Source organism: Giraffa tippelskirchi, chromosome 4 (assembly GCF_054371585.1).
Source record: "Giraffa tippelskirchi isolate mGirTip1 chromosome 4, T2T-mGirTip1v1.2.pri, whole genome shotgun sequence".
Classification (NCBI taxonomy): domain Eukaryota; kingdom Metazoa; phylum Chordata; class Mammalia; order Artiodactyla; family Giraffidae; genus Giraffa; species Giraffa tippelskirchi.
Genome location: NC_137278.1, coordinates 122,710,647 through 122,726,525, shown reverse-complemented (window position 1 = coordinate 122,726,525; position 15,879 = coordinate 122,710,647). Strand labels below are relative to the sequence as shown.

At 39.2% G+C, this 15,879-nt stretch overlaps 1 protein-coding gene across 1 annotated transcript in view; it reads left to right on the top strand.

The window, feature by feature from the left end:
• The window catches only part of CCER1 (coiled-coil glutamate rich protein 1), a 33,062-nt gene extending 18,800 nt beyond the window's left edge, over positions 1-14,262 (top strand). The window contains exons 3-4 of the transcript XR_014051860.1: positions 13,490-13,668; positions 14,214-14,262. The gene's annotated coding sequence lies outside the window, so the exon portion shown is untranslated. The remainder of the gene's footprint in view (positions 1-13,489; positions 13,669-14,213) is intronic.
• Positions 14,263-15,879: the final 1,617 nt, after the last annotated feature.

Genomic DNA, 15,879 nt, shown 5'->3' with positions numbered 1-15,879 from the left:
GTTGTTAAGAGGATGTATCTCTCTCCTAGATGTTGTTACAGAGTAATTTGAAATATTCTATAATATTTCAAAAGAAATAATGAAGGATACAGAATTAAAGTATCAATTAATGTTTACATAGCTATTTGCAAGGCAATTTCACATTTATTAAATATTTTGATGTTTAAATAATTCCGGGCAGTCAGAAACCAGGAATTATCAATATCCCCATTTTACAGATAAATTTCAAAGAAATTAAGGTTCATAATCGGGGTAAAAAATGGCAACTGAAAAGCCATCACTCAAAGCCTGTTCCTTTTCCTTTCTAAACTGAGTGGTTTGGGTTGTATCCAGCTCTTAACAATGAGAGTCAAATTTTGTCCCCACTACCTTCTACCTGCCTACATATACTGTGATTTACTGTTGTATGAGAGAGGCGCTGTTTCCAATTTGAAGGGAAGTTTCTCTAACTAAATGACCCTTGGGAAAGGATTTATTGAACCAGATTGTAAGAACCTCTCCACTTTCTGTTTGATACACTGAGTGGAAGCAATCAGCAATAAAATTGAGTATCGGCGTTCAGTCCACTTAAACGAAACTTGTCCAGAGTTCCATTTGGATCTGTGATGGGGTGATTTCCATGTCTTTCTGCTCAAAATACAACATCCATCATCACTTATTATCTTAATTCATAATCCACCCTCCTTCCTTTCCCATTGTCTCATTGGCCCCTTCTCTCTAGTCCCTCTTCTCACTATTGCCCTCCTCCTAGTATACTTCCTCCTACCTTAGAAGCCTCTAGTCAGGACCCCATGTGTAAATTGTAGGACTCAGTGCAAACGAAAATATAGGTCTCCTTGGGCAAAAATAGGGGAGCAGGGAAGCTTGCTTTCTTTCCTTTTGTGATCTCTTTCTAAATCCATTCTGGTGGCTTTTCTTATTATCATTCAGTGTTGAGCTCCTTGAGGCAAGGGGCAAGTAGAGACTTGCCCAAGAGCTCAAGTCCTGCTCCACAACTCTAAGTGTGGGGCTTGTATTCCTGATCCCCATCCCTCCCCAAGACTTTATCTAGGCCCCCGGAGCTGGCAGCCTCCCCAGAGAGTAGGGTGGGGCAGGGGAAGCTGGTGGTCGAGGTCTTGCCCAGGGAGGTATGACAACAGGCGAGCTGAGGTTCTAAATCCCCTGTGTATTCTTCGTCATTGCACTGATCACATTTCACTTGCAAAACACAAATTCAGAGATAAAATTGATAAGAATTTCAAGGTGATATCCACAGAAGGTAGAGTGCCTTTGCAGAGCGAAACCCTGTTTATGGGCCCTAGGAGGATACGCAGAAAGCCGGTGGACCCCACTAAGGTGAGCAGCTTTCCAAGTATTTCCTGCCTTTTCAGAGACAGAGCCTTCTGTCCTCTGAAACTGGTGTTCCCCTAAGGAATTTGGCGTTTTTTGAAGTTGCCTTAGCATACACTGCTTCCTCTCACATGCTCCTGGCAATGGGGGTGGGTGGGGGTACTGGAGGCGTAACTCCCAGCTCCATAACTGCCCTTATTCTTCCAACTTAATGTAAATGAGGTGTACTGACGGCAGCCCCTTTACACTTCCTCTTTATCCATCAGCCTTTTGAATGCTGTTCACCTTCTGTTGATCACTGACTGCCTCTAGAGCACAGTCTTCATCTCAACCCCAAACTCTGCCTTCCTCCTAGGTAGGTTAGAAATCATACACTAATCCCTACTTCACAGGCCCTTGGCCTCAACTCCAATGGCCTTCAACTCTATCTAGTCACTTAATTTGTCATACTCAGTCTTGCCATAATTAAGAGCCACCAGACCAAGGAAATCTTAAAATTTAACCTCCTTACATTGGCAGCTTTCTTCTCTTGCTCTGCTCTCTAATCCCTTACATGCTCATAAAGAGTGAGAGAAATGGATTTTTGAATGCAGTAGAAATAAGGTTTTGATTTTGTCTTGAGAATTTTAAATTGTCCCATATCAAATTATTCTGTGTCATATATTTCACAACTTTTGTAGTTGATATCAAGCACTTTTGATAATGTTACCACATTTCCAACTATTACACACACAAACACTTTTATTCCAAAACATTAAGAAAAGGGACATACTTTCTTCTCCATTCTCCATCCTGCCAAATCTCCATGAAGGCTCACTACACATTTAGTTTAAGTTCTTTAAGACTCTCAAACCCTCCCACACTCATTTTTCTTTCCCTCTGCCAAGTCCTTTCTGGCTTCATGTTGATCAGTATGTCTAAATTTCATGATCTATTACTTGAACTGCTTTCTTGAAAATATCTTCAAATTCTTTCCTTTTCCATTGAACCAGCCCAGAAAATTGTTTGAACCCTAGGTCAATAATGATCAAAAATAGTATAAAATATTACATGCTTTATATGTTTCATCTTGGTTTTATCTTATTTAATCTTCACAATGATTGAAGGAGGTGAATCATTCAGTAATTATATTGAATAATTCAGGGCTTCCCTGGGTGGCTTAGATGGTAAAGAATCGGCCTACAATGCAGGAGACCCAGGTTCCATCCCTGGGTTGGGAAAATCCCCTGGAGAAGGAAATGGCTACCCACTCCAGTATTCTTGCCTGGAGAATTTCATGGACAGAGGAGATACTGATACTTAGATTAATTATTTTAATCATCCCCAACTTACAGATAAAGAAACTGAGGATCAGTGAGGCTTAAAAACTTATTCATGTTATTTCTTAAGTTAGAATTTTTGGCACTCAAACCACTATATGAAAATATCACCCAGAGTTCTTGTTACTTACAGTTTCTGGGTCTTGCCATGGAAATTCTCATTTGGGAAAGTTTGCAGGTAATGTGGGAATTCTGCAGGTTTTTACAAGCTCCCCCAGTGACTCTGGCTGTGATCCTCACCTTGCTCTTCCATAACTCTCTTTTCTGTAGGTGTTTGTTTGGACATTTTTGATAAATGGGAGACTTGTTCAGAGGGAGAGGGCAGCTTGGGTAGCTCTCATTTTTCCATCTGGACCATGGCAGTCCTTTTACTATTGCCCTCTTGAGAGTAGAATGAGACCAGAAAGATCTGGGTCCAAAACCAAACTGACTTTGAAAGATAAGTCATACAATGCATAATATACACTGTCAGGTTTCATTACCAGTCAATCGTACGAAAAATAATTTTACTTAAATTGTTGACCCAACTTGAAACTGCAGCATTATTTATTAGCAAGTCTAATGCTTTTGCTCTTTTTTTAAAAAAAAAAAACTGATTTTTGTCTATTGTGACTTAAAAAAAATATTTCAACAGTATCCATAAACTGTTGCAGTACTTCTTGTTCTGACCATGAGAAAGTAATACGCGTGGAGATATGCACTGACTTCTCTTTATAATTATTCAACTAGTGATTAGAGGAACATTATAAATATTATTACAATGAATTGTTATATAAACACCCTACAAATAAACATGTTGTGATAATAAAATACATCAATAGCAAAAACATCCAGCATTTCATTTTTGCTTAATAACCCATTGTTTTATTTTCTTGTTAATAATATATTTATAATAAACAGTATTGCCTCTGAAAGTCTGGGATTCTATGTGCATTAAAGGCGGTTTCACTCTTCCACAATTCCTACACTTGCAAGTCAACCTGATTTAACTGCGTTCACTTTATTCATGTCTACTGGATCTGAAGAACCCCTGAAATGTTATATTCCATTCCTTTTTCCCCTTATGTCACTAGTTGTTTTATTAGATGTAGACAGCTGGGAGAGCATATGTTTCTTTAAAAGAAACCTTTAAAATTAAAATTTGGAGAACATATTTTTAAAAGCCTCCAAAAGTAGGGTGAATTTTGCTTCTTATGAGATGCATGAGATGTCTGGAAGGATTCAAACATTAACATGTAAGAAGCCTCACTCTACACTTAAAGGTAAGCTGTAACAGAAGTTAAGTCCAGAGATAGTTCAACTTTTGCTGCAGTTTCATGTAAATCGTTTAGATTAATGGCCTTATATGTCTTCATTTATAAATTAAAGTTAACAATGTTTGCTTTTTTTTTTTTTTTTAGGATCAAAAGAAGTGACAAAAAAGGTGATAAAGATGAGAGACAAGGAGGGGAAAAGAAATAGTGTTTATTAGGCATCCATTGTGTTCCAGGCAATATGCCAAGCACATCACATATATTTTTTTCATTTAATTCTCACAATCTGCTCAGTAGAGTAGACATATTGGCCCATATTTTAAGGAAAGAATACTAAGGCTCTAAGAAATTTAATAGTAGCCTTGATTAGCAAATTCTTTTAGTTCCACCTTCAAAGTGAATCAAGAATCCAACCACTTCTCACTACCTTCACTCTGACCACTGTGGTCCAAGCTATCACCAGTTCTCTTCAGGGAGACTGAAATAGCTTAACTCTTATCCTATTTTTGTCTTTGTCTTTCTACAGTCTGTTCTTAACACATAAGAGGGAGCCTTTTAAAATTTGTCAAATCATTCACACCTCTGCTCAAAACCCTCAAATAACTTCCAAACTCATTCAGAGTAAATGCCAAAGTCCTTAATGAGTCACAGGGCTCCCGCATTATCTGGGCTCCAATATCCTATTATTTCTTTGGCTTTGATCTCTTACTACTCTGTTCTTTGCCAGCTATGATTTGGTCACACTGGCCAGCTGAACCCCCTCCTTTCACCTTGCAATTCTTCAAACATTGTGGTCACACTTCTGCTTGGGGCTTTTGCACAAGACTGTTTTCTCCCAACATAAATTCTCTTTCCCTAGGTGTCCTCATGTATCTCCTCATCTCTTTCCAAGCTTTGCTCAAATCTCTCGAAAGTTTAGTGAAGCTTTACCTAAACTGCGTTATAGCCAACCTTCCTGCTTGAACTCCCTCTCTCTAGCTTTACTTTCTTTGTTACAACATACCATCTGCCATAGGAAAAACATATTACTTTGACAGTTTCTCCCATTTATCCAGTAAATAAGCATCATGAGGGTAGGTAGGCTTAATTATCTTCAAAGCATTTTATCCCAGTGCTAATCCATGCTGTTGTTGCTGTTTAGTCATTAAGTCATGACTGACTCTTGTGATCCCATCGACTGTAGCCCACCAGGCTCCTCTGTCCGTGGAATTTTCCAGGCAATACTGGAGTGGGTTGCCATTTTCTTCTCCAGGGAATCTTCCCGACTAAAGGATCAAACCCGGGCCTCCTACATTGCAGGCCGATTCTTTACCACAGATCCACCAGAATAGCCCAATCCTCATCTGTAAAAGGGATTATAATAGTACTTTCTCAGAGAATTTTTGCTAGGATTAAATGAGATAATACATGTAAACCCCATCCTGGTGCCTGGAACATTTAAGTTCTTAGTAAAATAATTCTTCCTGTTAACCATTTGTGCAAGAAATCTATTACCAGGTGAGAATAAGAAGGAGGAAATAAATGGAGACATTTTTGCTCACCTTCCCAAAGAAAATATGTGTGAGAGTGAAAGTGAGAAATATGAAAATAGTCTTGATGGACACAGATTAAATAAAACTATAGTCACAGATTTCTAGATCAGAAAACTAATGTGGTATACCAGCAAGTATTATAATTCTGTTAGAGTGGTTAAAGGGACAATGAGTTCATCTCTCTGTTCCTAGGCTGAACTTAGTTAAATCATTCAAAGCAGTTTGTCATCTAAATGACTCTAATAGATATATATGAAAGAATATTTCAAGATCTTTTGCTGAAGTTTGTTGCACTGTATCATCAGATTCTCCTTCAAGTAACTTTTCATCTATTTCTAGAATTTTAATCTATTTCATCCAGTTTTGGCTAGTATCCTAACACAGGACCTCTGGCCTCAGTCCTTGAGCTTCAGCTTGAGTACTTTAATTAATCAGCGAGCTATTTCCTGAGCCTTGTGCCAAGTATGGGGCTGGGCTTAATAACAAATTCTAATTCATGATCCTCTTTGCTATACTCTGACCTCCTTGGAGTCCCCAGAGTCCCTTTCATCTTTTCTAATGGTCTCATTTTCATTTTTGTTGATCCTCTTTGAATGAGCTCCAATTTCTCTACAACTCTCATAAATACTTCAGGAAAGCCTTGATTATCGCCAAATATGGGGGAAAGATTACTACTCATGATAAGTTTGTCATATTCCTATTCATATACACTCCAGCATAATGTTAGCTTTTTAAATAATTGCTTTATGCTGCTGAATCATCAATTTGTGTTCTATGATGAGCATTAAGCCACCCTCTCCTCCCACAGTACTTGAGCACACTGTCTTTCTTAAATCAATTTTGGTTTTTTTGGTTCCTCGCTGTTCTAGCTTTCATTCAAACTGATGAAATCCAGTCCTGTTTTTTAAAGTTGTTTTTCTACATATTCAAGTTATATTCTCATCTTTTTAAATATTAGCAATTCTTCCTACACCCTCTCTAGTTCAGTTTCATTCAATGCAATATTTGGCACCTATTAGGTGCCAGGCATTGTACCAGATATTAAGGGTACAAAATGGGTAAAAGTGAGCCTTATTAAGAAGTTCTCAATACAGAGGTGACAGAAAATTTATTCAATTCCACATCCAAGGTAGAGGGATACATACATTCAGAAAGAGATCAGTTGGTAGGCTTCCTAGTAGAGATAATGCTAACTTGAGCTCTTAGGACTAAATGGGAAGTAAGTCATGCAATAAATAGTATGGCATTCCAGGCAGAGAAAACTGTATAATTAAAAGTTTAGAGGTTTATAGCAGTGAATATACATGGCAACTATAAACAGCTTCTTACCACCAGTAGAAAATGCAAGCTGAGAAACTGTGAGAAACTTACTAAACATCGTTTCAACTTCACTAAGGAAATAAGTAAAGATTATATGATCTTTGGCTGCCTGGTGGTTGAATTATCCTTAATACAATTGAACCTCATAATTTGCAGATTCCACATTTGTGAATTTGTCCATGTGCTAAAATTTATCTAAAACCCCTGCATCAACAGCTAGGTGCTTTTACCTAGACAAGTGCAGAGTGATAAGGAGTTTAAGCCACCCACCCTGCACATTCCCAGCTGAGGTCAAACAAGGTGACTCCTCCATCTTCTTATTGCAACTCTCACACTGTAAACAAGTATCTTTTTCGAAGTCTATTTAGTGCCATATGTTTTTGCATTGAGCTTTGTGTTGGTGGTTTTGCTACTTAAAATGACAGACTTTTGGACTCTGTGGGAGAAGGCGAGGGTGGGATGATTTGAGAGAATAGCATTGAAACATGTATATTATCATATGTGAAATAGATCGCCAGCCCAGGTTCGATGCATGAGGCAGGGTGCTCAGGGCTGGTGCACTGGGATGACCCTGAGGGATGGGATGGGGAGGGAGGTGGGAGGGAGGTTCAGGATGAGGGACACATGTACACCCATGGCTGATTCATGTCAATGTATAGCAGAAACCACTACAATATTGTAAAGTAATTAGCCTCCAGTTAAAATAAATTAATTAGTTTAAAAAAATGGCCCCAAAGCATAAGGCTGAAGTGCTAGCTAGAGCTCCTAAAGTGAAAGAAAGCTGCTATGTGCTGTGTGGAGAAGATATGCATGTTAGATAAGCTTCAAAATTAATAAGGCCTAACTAACAAGAAGTGAGTTCCATCTCTCAATAAAATCATGGCAGTGCCTAAATGTCTACATTCCATCCATGTGAAGAGTAGCTGTAGCTGTCCCATTTCATTATTTAAATGCATTGACATTGTTGCCAAGACTTGCTTAACTTTGACCATCACCACCAATGAAATCCTGGAATAAAACCTGCACTGCATCTTTGCTGACCACATTCAGTTCTACCAAAATGGGCACACCTTGAATTTGCAGACATTTGATGGCTCTTTCTTGATAATGAGTATACTGTTGGTGATGTTGATAATGAAAAGCAGAAAGGTATCTGAGCAAATCTCACATTCACCTAAAATGTAACAGATGTACCCAGGCTAGGAAAATACATGCTTTGAGGGTATGCTCAGTACAATTAAATAAAACTGCTTCTGCATGCATGACCCTAAACTAGCCTCAGTTATGGACAGCATCACCTCTGATCATGAGAAGTCTACGATTTACTGCATTTTTGAGGGTAAGAATTATAGTGGATATTATAAAGAGAATGGATTAAAATGCTATGGAATTTTAATGGTGTTTGAGACCATACTTGATACTAGGGAGAAAGATCTCAGACAAAACTTCATAAGAAAGATGATATTCTTGCGTAAACACATCCGAAGTCAGAAAAACACAAGGCATGTTAAGAAAACATCTAACATGCTTTGAGTACAGACTTTGTGAAGGTAAGAAAGAGGAAATGTGACTGAAAACCAGGCTGTTCTCTTAAACACAATTGGAGGGTTTTGAGCAGAGGCGTAATATGAGGGGGCTTCCCTGGTGGCTCATACAGTAAAGAATCAGCCTGCAATGCAGCAGACCCGGGTTTGATCCCTGGGTCAAGAAGATCTCCTGGAGAAGTTATGGCAATCCACTCCAGTATTCTTGCCTGGACAATCCCATGGACAGAGGAGCCTGGTGCACTACAGTCCATGAGGTCACAAAGAGTTGGACACGACTGAGCAACTAGACACATAATATGAGGAGGGGTCATCATGCAACAGAGTGCTGGAGCAGGCACATGGGGCAGGTCAGGGGATCTGGGTAGAGTTCCTGAGAGATTTTGAGGCTTATGAAAGGGTGGTGGCAGGAGAAATGGAAAAGCGGGCAGAAGTGTGAAGAGTTGTAGAGGTTTCACACACAGGAAGCTAAGCGTGAACAGCCTGAGTTACTAAAAGAATGTGTGAGCCATTCACGGTCATAGGAAATTCAGGTGAAGCAACCAGCCGAATTCCTTTTCCACATGATATATGCCAAAAGACATTTAAGTGGAAATGTAAGAGTGGGAAGTTGGTAAATTGAGCATGGATCATGAAAGAACTTGGAATAGGGTTGATTATTTAGAAGACATCTGCTTAAAAAAGCAATCTTAAGTCCTACAAAGTAAAAATCCTTGTGCTATATAAAATGAAAGTAATCAGTGTATGTTATAAATGTAGAAACACATATATAAAATGCATAGCATATATATGTTGTCATATGTGTGTTCAGATGTGCTCTTTTATTGAATCCTCAGTGTAATTCTGTGGGTCAGTTGTTACAGAATGAAAAGGAGAGGGAAAAGTTTTTCATTTTGAAAATATCCAGAGAAATAATTTTTTTTTAAAATGTTCCCCTCTCCCTCTCCCTCTGGGAAAGAATGAAAAAAGATGAAAAAGATGAAACTGAGCCCGGAGGCTGGTGGAAATGGGTTGCAAATGTCAAAGACCTTGACTTGTTTTTGTCTTAGTCCAGGTACCTATTATTTTTATCTGGATTGTAAGGAAAGAATTCTTCCTGGGTTTTCCTGCCTTTCAATTCACTGTGTTCCCTTCATCTGCCAGACTGACCTTTAAAATGTCGGCTATAATCTTTTGCCCCTCAGCTTTCCCTGGTGGCTCAGAGGGTAAAGAATCTGCCTGCAAAGCAGGAGACCTGGGTTTGATCCCTGGGTGGAGAAGATTCCCTGGAGAAGGGAATGGCTATCCACTCCAGCATTCTTGCCTGGAGAATTCCATGGACAGAATACAGTCAATGTATTCTGTACACTGGCAGGCTACAGTCGATGGGGTCTCAAAGAGTCACACACGACTGAGCAACTGACACTTTAAATACCTCCAGTAGCCCCCTCTCTTTTGATAACAACATTAGAGTCCCCTCCAGTCTCATTCTCACCTTGGCTCCAAACTCACTCTGAGACACTCAGCATTTCCCAGACCTACACATGTACCTTTAGATCTGTGACGTTTTTCTTGTGTTGCTATTTCTGCCCACAAACCTACTTCCTCCCAGATACTCCTAGCAAAATCTTACTTAGCCAACAAGTTCCAGATCAAATATAATAACCTGAGACTGTTTTCTGATTTCCATACCCCAAGCAAATGCTGAATCTTGTGTTGCCCAAGTAGCCAGACCAGGCTGATGTTGGGTAAACAACTTCAGCTAAATCTTATGAAAACTTGTCAGGACTCATTCATTTGAGGTTACTTTACTGCATAAAATTTAGCAAACAAAAAGGGGATAACTCTAGGTTTTATTTGTTGGTTTATTTTTAGTAAACATGTTAGGGTGCTAACGTATTAGGGCGCTTGCAGATTTGAAGCTGTATCTATGTTAATACCATCAGAATAGATTGTGAAAGTGGCACTGGGTGTACATGAAATCAAAGTGCAACCAGTATTCTTTATGTTTTGTACAACACAGACCTGCTCAGACATGAGAAGTGTCAGGATAAATGGCAACCTCAGCAAATCTTTGCTGAAAACCAGGATCTGCTTTAATGTCTGTCTGTTGTGGAAAAGATTATATGGACTTTGAATCAGACCTTCTTCATTATATACACACAATCAGATTATAAACATGCACAGGTTATATTTGAGCTTCAATTACAAGTGTATGATTTTATAAAATAATAAAAACATTTAGTTTGACTCCTTTGGAACATGACTCAATATGCACCTTCAGAAGCACAAATTGAATTTCTAAATATTGCTATGATCACACCTAATAGGTGTGATCCTAAAACCAGAGAGCTAACTGCCTATGAATTCAATTCTCAGAACTGATAACAGAGTACTGCATTAATGAAGACACAGCAGAGACAAGAGAAATTTTCAGAGTTTCAAGCCATTAAAATTACATTTCATTTTTGTCCTCCATAAAATGCATCTGAGCTCCAGCATATATCATCTCACATCAGACTGAACACAACTTCCCAGGATCTACTATAAAGCCAGAGTTTTTTGTGCTAGTTAAACAGTAATGCAAGTGAAAAAGTGAAAATGTTAGTCGCTCAGTTGTGTCCGACTCTGTGACCCAATGGACTGTAGCCTGAGCTCACCAGGCTCCTCTGTGCCTGGAATTCTCCAGGCAAAAATACTGGAGTGGGTTGCCGTTCTCTTCTGCAGGGATCTTCCCGACCCGGGGATCGAACCTGACCCTGGGTCTCCTGCTTTGCGTGCAGATTCTTTACCATCTGCGCCACCAGGGAAGCCCCAAATTGTAAAGCAAATATGTACCTTAAGAAGTTAATCTGCTGAAGGTACTTTGCGTGTTGCACTTGCCAAGAATTTTGTGGTTATGAAACTGGGAAATATTTTTTAAAAAGTAATGGTTTGCGGAATAAATTTTGCAAGCAACAAGTTAATAAGATACTAGTGAACACTGAAGAAATTGTGACAAGCATTAGGAAAAGGCCACAACTTCAAACCTTATTAGAAATTCTATTTCATCTCTTGTTCTTACCAATAATCAAACTCTCCCACCCTCTACTCTGTGTAACAGTGTTTCCGGTCAACCTTCTGATAACAATTACTTTTGTCTCATAATTTGTGTGTTCTCTCCAGTTCTTTGTGCTTCCCAGGTGGTTCTGTGTTAGGGAACCCACCTGCCAATGCAGGAGATGCAGGTTCACCCCCAGGTCGGGAAGATCCCCCGGAGGAGAAAATGGCAACCCCCTCCAACATTTTTGCCTAGAGAATCTCATAGACAAAGAAGCCTGGCGGGCTACAGCCCATAGGATCAAAAAGAGTCGAACACAACTGAGCACACACATACTCAGTTCTTTTGTCATTTCTGGTGGGAAGATAAGCAACTTTAATTATAATTTGCTTCTTACTTAAATAGCCTATTATGTAGTGATTCATCTCACTTCACTCTCTTTCTCTTATTCATGTCTTATTAATTCCCCAGTGAATTCTCCATACTTGCCATTTTTCATCTGCTGAAGTGTAACTGGAAGTCCTCATTCTCATGATTCCTTCAACACTTATAGTTGGCATTTAGATTTATTTTATAGAGTTGGTGGCTCAGACAGTAAAGCGTCTGCCTGCAATGTGGGTGACCTGGGTTCAATCCCTGGGTGGGGAAGATCCCCTGGAGAAGGAAATGGCAACCCACTCCAGTACGCTTGCCTGGAAAGTCCCATGGACAAAGGAGCCTGATAGGCTACAGTCCATGGGGTCACAAAGATTCAGACACGACTGAGCAATAGGTTCTATAGAGTTGAGACTATTTCTCACAAACAATCAACCCTAGGGCTTGGGATGTTACTGCCTGAAACTGGAAAACAATTACACCAGAAGAATCTAACACATGATCAGAGTGTATACAAAAGGAGTCATGACTGACATGCACTCCCTGAAGGCAAAGAGCTTGAGAACGTTCCACTTGGAAAATAAGAGTATGTAATATTCTAAGTCACAAGCATAAGGAAGGAGGTTTAGGAAGGTGAAACATATCCTCATTGAGGGACTTGGTGAGAATCTGAAGAGCGATATTATAGGGTCTAATATACAGGCTGGGAACATGGGCTAGGGACCAAGGCAAAGACCTCTCAGGACTCAGCACCAAAGAAAGTGGGGGCATTGTTAAGCACAGCCTGAGCAGTAGATGTATAGCCCAGGAACAAGAATGATCTGGATGCCAAATAATGTCTTTCAAGGTCAGAAACCTAGAGCTAAACCAGTCCCAGAAAGCAGGAGGTGAACTGGATCCACTAAGAGTAGAAATAGTCCAACGGTGGGAGGGAATAGGATTGGGGATAGGAGTGAAGAAGTGAAGAAAATGAAGCCAAACAGCATCTTGGCATAGGTTCTTCCCTCCCCATTCCCTCATGTCTTTGCATCAACATATATTTATATCTTTTAAAAACTTTTCCACTCAGATTCACAGGAGAAAATTTCTCCAAGAATAACTATTTAACTTTTTTTTTTTTTCCCCCAGACACGGCATTTGATCTTGAAGAGTCCATGGAAGATTTCTTGAAAAATTGAAATTTTCTCTTCTTTAGAGCTGTGTCTTATACCTTCAAAGACTTGTGATTTTAGTTATCCATGTATAGTTAAGGGCCATATTATAACGAAGAAGTCAACAAGGAACTACTCATGATATTGACCTAGGATGAGTGGACAATGGTCTCAATTTAGCTTCATTGAATGATTCTTATCCTGTAAATGGCTGTGGTTTTATATGAGTTTCTCTTTTTGTTTTATTTTTGATACTTCACAGCATCCATTTGGATTAGAATATGGGAATCACTCTGCAAAACTTGAGAGGCTTATCAAAATGTTAATTAATAGCAAAGAAGCAGATCAAAATTATAGGATGTTCCTGTGTCTCTAGAAACTGAAGGCCCCTACAAATAGTACTTGCAAAACCCAGAATATTCTATTAATAAAAATAAAAATAACTGCTCCATCTGGATTGTAAACCAATCTCATCCTACTTCCTTCTAGAACCTTGCTCTTACAGTGCACTTTCTAGCAGTCTCGTGTGGGTTCCTGACCTTTATTTTTATTTTTCTCCATTCTCTGCCTTCTAAAATATTAAATAAGAATATTTTTTTGCTTGACTATGCTTTCGTTTTAACTTTCTCCTTTCTCTTTCCTGACAGGTTTTATGTCAAGTACCTGCCATTTTTAGAACAATCAAGAAGAAATCATACTAAATCTTCTGGACCTCTCTCTTTAATATGAAAAAATCGGGCTAATGAATGTTGGTTTGTCTTTGACCATGCTGCATTTGAGATCTCAGGGCTACTCTCTACTTGTGGTGTACAAGCTTCTCATTGAGGTGACTGCTCTTGTTGTGGAGCACAAGCTCTAGGGCACACGGGCTTCAGTGGTTGCAGCTCCGGGGCTCTGCAGCACAGGCTTGGCAGCTGTGGTACCACTTAGTGGCTTAGTTGCCCCATGTGGGATCTTCCTGAATCAGGGATGTCTTCTGCATTGACAGGCAGATTCTTTACCACTGAGCCACCAGAGAAACTCGAATGAGTCTTAAATGTTTTTTTGTAGCAGAGTATTATGATTCTAAAAATACAAGTTTTTAAAGAGCTAGAATTTTAGATAGTTTTCAGAACTAAAGTATAAAAAAGATAACTTGGTTTAACTCCCTTTTTTACAAAGAAGAAAGTAATTATTGTTTAGGATATAGTATATGCTTGAATAATATAGTTTTTCATCATTGATTTACACTTTTCCAGTTAATAACATCAGTGTATACTTGGTGAAGGACTAAACAGCAATATGTAGCTCTTATTTTTAAGAAGATGAAGTACAGCTCTTTAAGTATATATGGCAGAATACCGCTATATCAATATTATTCTCTTTTTCAAGGTATCCAGGATTCAATACATTCAACATATTGCACTAAAAGTTCCAGTTTGAGAAATGTGGGTATCTTTTGCATTTATTAATTATGATAGAGGCTGGTATAAGATATTTTGACCTATTTATTCACTTTACGGTAGAATGACCAAAGTTGTCAAAAAAATATCCAACATGTACATAGCACTTGCTATGTGTCAGACACTATCTTAAGCATTTTCTATATATTAACTCATAGAATCCTCACAATCTCACAAGATACCTGTTTTTGAGATAAATTAAGTTCAAAGAGGTCAACTTATTTGCTCAAGGAATGTGGAAAATTTGCAATTCAAAGGCAGCAGTGTGTTCCAAGATCATTGCTTCTAAGTCTGCATTCTTCTGTCTCTTCTAAGGATCCTCTATTTCTATTGCCCAGCTTTGCTTGTCTCTTCTTAGCTTGATTAACATGCTATGTCCCTTACTCCAAGATGGTCACTGGCAATCCTGATGGAAAGATAGAAACTCTTATTTCCAGGGGAGGAATTACATCAGTCTAGCTCAATCACTGTAGCCAAGGAAAATGTGGTACTGTGATTGGCTCGGTTTCAGTCACACAGCAGCCCTTTCACGGATTGAATTTGGTTCTACAAAAGCCATTTCAAGACAGATATTAGGATATCCCTATACATTTAAATCTAGCAAGAGCTGAAGTAGAGTGTGGATTGAGCTAAATGAGAACAGAGGACTCTTAGGAATAAACTCACCTCAACTCACTGGGAGTTTTCTTTTCTCTGGTGAATATAATTCAAATGCAAATTTTACCCAGGATACCATACTATTTTTGTTGCAATCTTCAAAAAATTGTACAGAAGTCCCTTTCAACATTCTCCTCAAGGTCTAGAGGTCCCTGTTGATGTTACACTTCATGAAACCAGCTTTTGAGCAATTAAGTTCCAGGCATTAATTTCAGAGCTGAAGGCACATTGTGGGGAAGCATCCCATGGGAAAGGTCAGAGGTAACTTGGGCTTGAGAGTATACCAGATACATACTTGGGTGTAAGTGGTTCATAGCCTGAAAATGCTGAAAATGGATGACTGCTGCAGAGATGGTCTCCTTCAGGGGAGACCACGCAAGCAAGCCTCTCATGAAGACTTTACCCCCCTCCCCACAGGTCCGGTCATCAGATAACTTTTTATTCCCTGATTAGTACTTTCTGGGTCTCATCTTCCCTTATGTTAGCTCTCCAAGCTTGGCCCTCCTGGCATCCCGGCTATCCTCTGTGGCCTTCCTTCCTTCCCAAACTTCTTTGGCATCCTCTACCTATACTCCTCTCTTACTGCTCTATACAAAAGCTCTCTTCTTTCTCTTTTACTCACAATGGTTCTTTTTGGGCAGTAAGATGGACCCAGCTTATCCATTCAAAACTGCACCCTAATTATTATTAGCAATGGAACTGCTTCTTCCACTCCCTCTAGAGGGCAGTGAAAGCTCAATCTTTGGAGAGTCTTGGGGCTTTCGGGTGGCCCTAATCTGATGGTTTATTCTAGAAAGAGTTCCAAAAAAGGTGAGGAGGGTATTCAGGAATTGGGAAGAGATTCAATATAAGCTCTGCCTCTTTTAGAGAAATACTTAATTCCTAAGATCTAGCCAATGGGCATTTCTACTTTCCATGCCCTGCGCATGAACACAGGA